Below are 10,094 nucleotides of genomic sequence, written 5' to 3'. Positions count from 1 at the left end.
TTCGCTCCTCGCACCGGGGCGAGGTTTGGCACAGCCGAAGGTCCTCAGGGCGGCCCGGCCCTACCCGAGCCCAGGGGTTGTCCTGGCGCGGGGGAATCTGCCCTCTTTCTGTCAAACTTAATTTAGGCCTGGTTGGGACACAACAAAAGCAGCTTGTTTGCAGGGCAGGGTCCTCCTTCCCGGCTGCTGTGCACTCCGCAGGCGCTCGGAGCCATGAAAGCCACCCCTCCTCCTTCACCAAATTTTTCCTCCTCTTCCCCCCTGCCCAGCCTCTCTGCTCCTCCTCCTTTCTCTGAAAAAGACCCTTTTTCAGTGAGTGACACATGGCCCTACAGTAAAACCTTCGAACTGGCCACAAAGCACCCACATGCCTCGATTGCCTCCGTGACCCACCAGCCTGCACTGGCTGTATCAGCTGTGCTCTGGGGACATTCCCAAAATTGCCTTACCCACCAGGATGGTGACAGCCTCCCAGAGATGTTGGCCTCGGCATTTCACATCTTCCTGACCCTGCAGGGAGCTGTGTGGCCTCATGCACCCTGGTTTGGTGGCTGGGACCCTGGGGTCCAGTCCTGGATCTTGCTGCTTTTGCCGTTTCCACAACACCCCACGGTTGGTTTGGCAGCTGAAATTCCCATATTGTGGAGCTCAGGGCAGTCAGGCATTCGTGGGGTCTGACCCCCAAAATGTGCCAGGATGGTCTCTTCAGCAGTGTGTGGACACAGCAGGTTACATTCAGACCCTTAATTCCAGTGAAAAGGCAGCACTCATCAGTCCAGCTTTTCCCTTGCAGATTATTTGTATAAAGAGGGGCTGGGGTGAAACTAGACCTTTCCCAATTTGCTCCCAATCCCTATTGCTTTCCTGTAAAAATGTGGTGGAGAGCAAATGTAAAAAAATCTCCAAAAACCCACTGAAGCTCCTGTAAGCAGCCTGAGAGGAAAAAAAGTCTGAACTCAAGCAAGGCTCTTCTGACGTGTCCTAAGCAAAACATCTGGCACCCCTGGAAGAGCCGTCCAGCCAAGGGACACAGCTGTTTTATTCCATGCAGCTCACAGCAAAACAGGGCTCGTGCTTCCAGAACATGGCTCAGCAGAAAGGGCGAATTCTTGAAAGGGGGAGTCAGATCTTTCTGCTGTTTATTGCCTCTGAATCCCCAGTTTGCTCTCAGGCTGCTCTGGTGTGAGCTCTGCTCCATCTCCTGGCAGGAGACCAGGAGCTTTGCTCCAAGGCTGGAGCCTCGTTCAGCTGCTGTAACCCCCAGCAGGCAGCAGGGCCACTCTGGATTTGCACAGACATTCCTCACAGCAGGATCAGGCCCCCAGGTTTGTCGAGGGTGGCTCTGGGAAATTTCCTTTCCTTAAAAGGACCAAGTTTGGCCAAGGCAGAGTTTGAATTGTGATTTCCTTTTTTCTTTTTCCTCTTTTTTTTTTTTTTTTTTTTCTTTTGTAATGCCCTAGAACTAAGAGCAAAATTTACATTGTGGGAACTGCCTGATTTACAGCTGCAGAAAATGATGAGCTCTGTGTCTCCACGGGCCAGACCTGAGGGGAGAAGCTTCCCCCATGCTGGACCATCCATGTAAGCAGCTTCACCACTCCAGCAACCACTTCTGGTGGGGAAAGAAGGGGTAAAAGGCAATGAGACTAATTTGACCTCTGTGGGCTTCACCCTCAGCCTTTCCACTAATTGTTCCAAGGGATTTGGGGGTACAAGTTTCATGAGATCCTTGTAGAAGCCCATCCAAGGGAGAGCTGATGCCGGCAGCCTCGTGCACCATGGGGAAGATGGTGTCCAAACACATCCAGATCTGATTCACCCTCTGTACCACCCCACAGCTGGGCCTCAGAAGAATCAATACCATTTATTTTTCTCCCTGCAGTGTTTTTCTCTCTCTGACACCTCTCTCAGTCCCTAATTTCTCTCTAGCTTTTTTCTGTGGTACTGGTTTTTTATGCTGGAGTTGCTCGTAGCTACTGTTTAACTTTGGTGATAATTGGCTGCTGTGAAAGGTGAGGTCTGGGAGGACAAAGCTAGGAGGTGACCAGTTTGTTATTGCAGGGTTGCTCATGGGCACTGGGCTGTGCTGTCTGGCTCTGCAGCTGGAAAGCCCATGAAACACGCAGGGTTGGCATGCTAAGGTTGCTCTCCAGATAGTCCTGGCCACAGAAAATGTAAGAGAAGCAGCCCAGCAAAGGACACAACCAACACACTGTGTGAGGTGAGATCTGTGGAGTCAGAAAGGAGGGGGTTGTGTTGTTGAGGTGAAGGCAACCAAATATCCCCCTGTTCTGGGAGGTCTGTGGGGTGGTAGCTTCATGTGAACCTCTCCTGCTCATTCCCGCACCAGTGCTTTTCTCTTCTCTGGTTGCTGCCAGCACATCATCATCCTGCTGGGCTTGGGACGCCCAGCCCAAGGGAGGTGGCCATGCATCCCAGGCTCATGCAGGACTGGGCAGGAGGTTTCTTCTCATCTGCAAGACCATGACACACATTGTGCTTCCTCCTCTTCCTCCTCCCCGCAGCTTGAGGGCTCTGCAGGGCAGCCACAGCCACCTTCATCTCAATATTCAGGTCTGGTTTGGACTCACAGGATGGTCCACGCTGGTGTTTTAGTGCCAGGCGTGGAGACCTGAAGTGGCTTTGCAAGGCCTGGGAGGTTCTGTGAGTAACACCAAGAATTCAGGGAGTGATTCTCCCATCCTTCAGTCTTGGTTTGCTTGGCACTGGGCATCGGCTCTGATGAGGGGAACAGAGGTTGCAGGGGCAGCACTCCTGGCATGTGGAGCCAGAGCGAATCTGGATGGGGAGCAGGAAGCAGGATGGGAGCAGGCACAAAGATGGGAGCAGGCTAATTTGCTTGCATCAAGTTTGACAACAGAAACGTGAGCTCAGGCTGGCAGTGGAGGCGCCCTGGGCATGCAAGGAGAGAAGGTCCCAACAGCCCAACTCAGAGAAACAACTTGGGTTACAGTTTTCCAAGCAGAAAACTCCTCACATAGAGACTCCACCAAAAGTCAGGGCAGGTGCTGATGCCAGCGTGATCAACAGCTTCAGTTTCTGCACATCTGCTCCCAGAACTCCTGTTTGTGGGAGAAGGATTGGGCTCAGACCCTTGGATCTGAGCAGCCCCACAGGGAGGATGCCTGGCATCATCCCTCCAGCTGCTGTGCTTTGGGAGCACATCAGTGCCTCTGAAGAGAGCTGGGATGAATGCAGGGGGACATGGATTAAAGTGTCCAGAAGGGCTTTGCTCCTTTCTCCAAGGTGGCACTGCAGAAAATCCAAGCAGGTGATGAAACCCGACCACTCAGCACGTTTCAGTCTCCCAGATATAAGAATACAGATGAGGTTTCCAAAATCACCTCCCAATTCAGTCTGGCCAGTCATCCTACAGCCTGCTGGGGAATTCCCTCTGCTGTTTTCAATCCACAAAACCTCCTTCTCTCCCTGTCCCCAACAGCCACGTGCTGTGAACACACACCAAACTCCACCCCAGGAGCGGCTGCATCTCAGCAGAGATGTGGAGACACACAGAGTGATGTGTCAAACCCCGACAGTCTTTGTTGTTCACCTTGCTCTTGCTAATCCTGAAATCTTCCTGGCTCTTCAGAGAGGCAGCAGCAAAAGAAGAGCCTGGCAAAAAAACCTCACAGAGTAGGGGAAGTTGAGCTGATGGAGCCTGGCTGTGCTGGAGCTGGCAGCGAGGATCTGCCCCTGAGCTGCGGCTGGATCCAGCCGTGCCTGAGCACGGTAGGAGTTCCCATCTGGATCTCAGCTTTGCAGTCCGGGCCCTCCCCTGCTCGGGGGATTAGCGGAGATGCGGTTCCCAGGGCGGGGGAAGGGGCTAATGAACAGAGACAGGATAACGAAGCAGGTAAGGGCTTCCTGTACTTTAGGGCTCAGGAGGAAATCCTGCAGTTGGTGAATCTGGATACGATTAGTGTCCATTTCTCCCAGTGTAATCAACCCATCTGTTCATCCTTGCGCATCAGCCGCGCACGCCCCATTGCAGGCAGATGCCTCCCGGGCACTGTTTTCATCCCTGTCTGCCACGGCCACTCCAGGCACGCTGAGAACAAGGCTCGCTCTGAGCCTGGCAGCGCCTGCTCCGCTCCCCGCCGGGCTCGGCAGCCTGGGCCGGGCTGGGGCAGCCCCGGGGGAGCTGCAGCCAACAGGATCCCAGCAAACAGCGGGACCCAGCCCAGGAAAAGCCTCTGCTCTGGGGGGAGGGCGGCTTCTCCAAAGGGCTTTGAGCAGTTCAAAGGGATCGCTGTGACACACAGATAAGTTCAGCTTTCCAGACTCTGCCTGCTCATCGCAGCTCAGCTTTACCACAAGCAGGTAAAGGTGGATTATGTTTGGCTGCCTGGCTTTAAAGCCTTGTTCATCCCGTGGGATCCTGAGCACAGGACACACGGTCCCCTTATGGTCGGGGAAGGGACTGGGCTCTCAGTTCTGCTCCGTAAGAACACTGGTAAAGTTGGTAGGTGCTGGTGCAGGATCCTGAGGGTTCATTTCAGTTTCTTTTCCTTGGCAGTTTTGTCCAACTGTGCAAAAAACATGTGACAGCCCTGCAGTGGGCTACAAACATCAGGTAATGCACCAGCCTGGGCTGAAATGAAATCAAAAGAGGAGCTGGTATGTGGATCAATGTTTTTTTGTAGTGCAGTGGCTCAAGCGTGTGTGGTCCTTTAGGGTCTTCTGAAAGGTCGAGCTTGGTGACAGGGTTGGGACAAAACTACAGGTTACAATTCCCAGTCCTGGTGTCCTGTACACCCAAAGGGTGTCAACCTCCACTTAAACAGCTCTTCCTGGTGGTCACTGGAGTGTCCTGAGGGACCTGTCACACCAAGTGCTGTCCACATAAAGATGGTCCCTACCTTGGGGAGTTTACGTGCCCAGCCCAGTCCTGCCCCGTGTGCAGCGTTCAGGGATCCAGGCACCTGAGCTCCTGCCATGTGCTGAGTGCCAAAGTGTCACTACAGCCAGGAACAATGTCAGGAATGCAGCACAGGTTAAACATTTCATTTGCTTTCAAGGGCTACTTGTTGCTTCATTTCTAAATGCAGCCTGTCCTCAGCCCCTGTTTTATTGCTCCAGGCTGCTCTTCATGTCCTAAATCTTCTGATTTTTGTTTGGTTTGGAATGCACTGATTTACCATAAGGAATAAATGAAAAGCAAAAGAAAACAGCAGTACCTGTTTTCATAGGCCCTACATTGTTCCGTGCTCTGCTGCTACTGAAATAGGAGTGATAAATCCCACTCCCTGGACAGAGGTTTTTTTGGGTGGTGGCTGTGTGCAAACAAGGCCGGGGAAGATAAACAAGCAGAAAAAAAATTGGGTTTTAGGAAATGACAGTTGAGGATGGTCAATCAACTGATGGGTCAAAGCCAACACAAGACCATCAATTAGCAAAGCCATATTGATATTGTTTCTCCAAAACATTTTTGCATCCACAGAGAGGGCCGAGAGCTGGATCTGTGGTCAAACTTGGCTGCAGTTAGGGATCTGTACAGTTTCTATGTTGCAAAGGGGGAGTTTTAGAAAGGATTCTGCCTGTAGAAAATATGTCCACAGTTCCAGAAGGGCTCAGCCAAAAGGGTGATGAAAATCTGTCTGTTGGTGTCATCGTCAGAACTGCTGGAGGTGGGAACATTTGCTAATCTTGCTTATTTTAGGGGCCCTGCTTGCAGAAGCAGTTCAGTTCTGAAAATGCAGCTCTGAAAACTCAGCTCTTAAGAACCTCATACAATACATGCCTCAGACTAGACTAAAGAGGGATGAATTTTTCAGACTGTAGGTTCTTGCCTGCCTAATTATGATTTTCAGCTTCTTACAATTCAGTCTTTGCATTGTATAAATGTGATGCAGAAGAAATAGCTGTGACATTGCCTGGCATTTTCTGTTCCAGCTGGGGAGGAACCAGCTAAACCTGCAGGGTTTCAGAGCTCGCAGAGCTGGTGTGGAAGGAGAATTTAGTTCCACGTTTGGAAATCAAACTCAGTTCCCTGAGTAATCTAAACCGTCTCAGTTTCTCTTCCTTCAGCCCCCCCCAGGCCTGGGGACAGTGTCATTCTCAAGGGGTAACTTTGGCACCCTGATGCAGTGCAGGGTTGAGCAGGATTGTATTCATACCAAACATGAATTCAAGGCAAACAACCTTCATCAGCCTCTACTGGAACCTTTCAGTAGGTTAAAATCTCCACTATGGGTTTTGACATCCCTGTTCAGTTGGCTCAATAGACACATAAGGTGCCTGAAGCTGGACAAAATGGCTTTTGGATGAGCTCAGGACTGGCCAAAGTCTCAAGTGGTTTGGCTTGCAGGATTCATGGCAGCTGCACCTCCAAATCCAGCCTGGGATGGGTTCCAGTGATATGGAAAGTGAAGCCATCTCTCACTTCAGTGGACAGAGAGTTCTCTGCCACCATCCAGCTTCTGGAAGAGAGAGGAGAAACTGCGCTGGGTGTGAGCAGAGCTCCAGAGCAGGGTGGGATGTGGGTCACAAACAGACTGCTGGGCACGTACTGAAAAGATCAGCAATATTGTCAAAAACCCTGGCTTGGGGTTTTTCTGTGTTTCCTTGGTCTGGAGCCCCAGAGCTCCATCGGCAGCTCCATCTTCATCTGTGGTGGGAGAGTCAGGCAGGAAAGAGCTTGGGTGGACTCCGGCCGTTGTGCTTCGAAAGTGCTGTGCCAACAGTATGAATAATGTATAGGAGTTCAATTCTTCTCTCCCTGGCCGAGGGCAAGGTGTCCCAGCTGATAAGAACTGGGAGCCCAGTCTTGTTAAAGCCAGTATTAGACTTAGACCTTCATGAGATCCACTGCCTCAAGCAATTCCATTGCTCAAAGCACATTCGGTTAATTAGTACATTAACTAATAACCTTCTCAGCATCCCAGGTAGGGAATATCTGTCTCCCAAAGGAGGAAACAGAGGCAAAGTGACTCACTAAGACTGGATGCAGGAGCTTAGCTGTTAAGTCTGTTTTTTCCCATCCCAAATTATTTTGTTGTTGCTGCTGCTGCCTTATGCACATAAATTCCCTGAGACAGAAATGGAGGAGTCCTAAAAACTCCCGAGGGAGTGCTCAGGCCAGTGAGGGAAGGTACCACTGGACAAACCTGAGAAGAACTGAATCCATCCCAATACTCAGAGGAGGCAATTTGCTTCACCCACATGCACCAACCAAGGAGTGAAACCAAAACCACTTCTCCTTATTTTCAAGGAAAGTTTTTCTCACCACCTTGGCTTTTCACTCACATTTTCATCTACTCTGAATTTCATGAGCAAATGGCCAATGTGGGGAGGAGAGAGCACACGAGGAATGACAGTGGGGCTGTGTTTGTACAGGCTCGCTGGGGTGTGATCAGAGCAGAAGGATAAGGCCTGAAGAGATTCAAACGAACAGCCAGAGGGGAAACGCTGATGCTGAGGAAGTTGTTCGACTCCAACACATGATGATGAGCAGCTGATTTCCACAGCTTTGCTACGTGGTTGGAAAAAACCCTGAGCTGAAGCACAAGGGTAGAGTTCTTTGGCTTGCAAGACCCATGACAGCACCACAGACCCTTTCTCACGAGCCCTGATCCCCAACAGAAAGGGGAGGCTTATTCTCTGCACCCAGCTCTGACCTGAAGGCGTTCCATGCTCTACCTACTCTCAAATGAGAATTCTCAGCAGCAAGGATATGTGTGCAGAGGAATGAGAACCAACTCCTGCATGCAGGGATACATCCCTGGGGAGGAGAATCTCACGGGGTTTAATTATGGGGCCACGTGCCTGATCAGTCTGCTGGCTTCCAACCAGCCCAGGCAGCCACAGCCCTCCTCAACACTGGAATGTCAAGGGAGTGCCTTGAATGAGGGACCTGGTGAGGTCACAGAAGCAGAAGGCACCGAAGCAAGTGGCCTGTCCTGTAGGAGGGACTCCTTTCATGACCACAGTTTAATCTACCACCAGTTTACTGAGCCCACAGCAGCCCAGATTGGAGGCTACAAAAATATCCCCGTTCAGCAAATCCTCCCTTGTCCTTTGTGAAGCTCCAGCATTTTAATCATGTTCACACCTCCCTCTCCTGACACAAACCATCTCAGCTCCCTCCCAGGTCCACAAAACCTGTGCATTCCTGGTCTCATTCCCATGCTTACACGTCAGACACCCTCCCCTCTATAAGCTTCCCAAACATCCCCCTTTGCTTATTCTCTGTATTCCCATCTTTCCCCCATGCACCCCCATTTGACTAAGATTTATGGAATAACCAGCTAGAGCCGAGGTGCTACGTGCAATTTTGGGTGTGCTACTGGTAGATTCAGCAATCCCAGCCCTGTGCATATCCCCAGTTCCATATTTCTCCATCTCAGGACCACCAGGAAGGTGCTGCTGATGCAAGGGGCCCTGTTATTGGGGAAGGCAAAACACCCCATTTTGTAAGCGTGTCTTGTAAATGTGTCTTGTAAATGTGTCTTGTCCTGCTCTGTTCACTTTCACTCGGAATAAGGGTCAAAAGAGAGTTCCCCAGGTTGTCAGGGGGTTTCTAGAAGAGATTATTGGTGCCAGAGCAGCTGAAATTTGGTTTCAATTTTAGCTTCAGCCTGACATGCTGCATGTGGCCATTCCTGATCTGTTCCTATATACATCCAGAGCCCTTTGGTCATCATTCTCCAACCTGTCTTGCTGGTTTTCCTGGGAGAATATTACACAAGAAAGTCACTGTTCTCTCCATGCAAAGACATTTTCAAGCAAGCCTTGTCTTCCCAAAGCCTAGTAAAATAAACCAGACTTGGATCTCTCAAATACCTTCAAATTTCCCAGGCTTTAAGTTTAAATCAAAGTGCACAAACCTACCTGTGGGGTCACATGGCTCCACATAAAACCCATACCAGAAATCAGGATACCCTGAGCAGGCTCTCAGTGGAGTTTGTTACAGGTGATGCTTATTTTCAGGGACATTTTAATAAGCCTAATCAATCACAGCAAATTACTAATAAATCCATAACCATTTTCACCTGAAGATCTTAGGTTACTTTACCAGAAATTGGTGAGGATCAGGTAGGGAGGAATAGGGGTTGTTAAAAAAATCTTAAAGATTTAACCTTTTTCACAGGATAATTCAAGGTGTTGCCATTATGATTCTGCTCTGAATTATTCTGCAGAGAAATTACCCTCCCCACTGACTCGAGAAAGCTGAGCAGGTCCAGCTGCCTGTACTTAAATTTATCCCATGTGAATACAGCACAAAGTGCCTCATCTATTGACAACCTTCCTTACAGGATTTTCCTACAGGTCCTGTAACAGCTTCAAAGCTGTGCTGCCTTTTGGCATTTCCAGTTCCCTATATCCCTAAGGGATAGGACTTGTAATGGGGAGATCTTACCAGTCCTAAATCCTGGGAATACTCCTGATTTTCATGGCTTGTCCCACCTACAGAAGCAGAAAGCCCAGGGGTGTTTGATTTGTGTCCTCCTAAGTGTCTTCCCATGCCAGGTACTCCCAAACAGGTTTGTCAGGTGTTTGCCTTGCTCTAAAAACCTCTCATTGGTTTTGGTCAGGATTTGGAGGAACATAACATCTGTGGTGGAGGGTGGGATTCATCTGTGTGTCTTGTTGGATGCTAACTGAGACTTCAGCCCTGTGCTTTTGGGAGAAGAGGGTCCAGTGAGAGGCATCTCCGGTTCCTCAAGCCATGGGTGCATTGCTCGGATGGGCAGCTGTGGTGCTGCTCTGTGGAAGGGCAGGAAGGTAAAAGTCTTGGAGCTCACGAGGCTTTTTGTGGGCACAAGGTCCTGCTGGAGAGAGCCCCTGTTTCTGAGGCAGGCTCATCCTGACAGGAGCGAGCAAGGAAAGCTCGCACCACTGTTCCCGCGGGTGCCGTTGGGATCCGTGTTGTAGAGGCCACGCTGTCCCCAAGGCCGGGTTCCTCTCCCCCTCCCTGCGGGTGTTATTTACACCATTTCCTGCCCAGGGAAGTTCAGGAGTTTGACGTTACTGGGTTGGTTTCCGTTCTCCTGCCCGGCTCCCTTCAGGAGCTCTCGCAGAGCCCGGCAGCAGCCGGGCCGGACCCTCTTGGCGGGGTGCAGGGGGCACGC

This window comes from Corvus brachyrhynchos, unplaced genomic scaffold (genome assembly GCF_000691975.1).
Source record: "Corvus brachyrhynchos isolate BGI_N302 unplaced genomic scaffold, ASM69197v1 scaffold72, whole genome shotgun sequence".
NCBI classification, from domain to species: Eukaryota; Metazoa; Chordata; class Aves; order Passeriformes; family Corvidae; genus Corvus; species Corvus brachyrhynchos.
The sequence above is the reverse complement of the archived record's forward strand: the minus strand, read 5'-3'. Positions refer to the sequence as shown.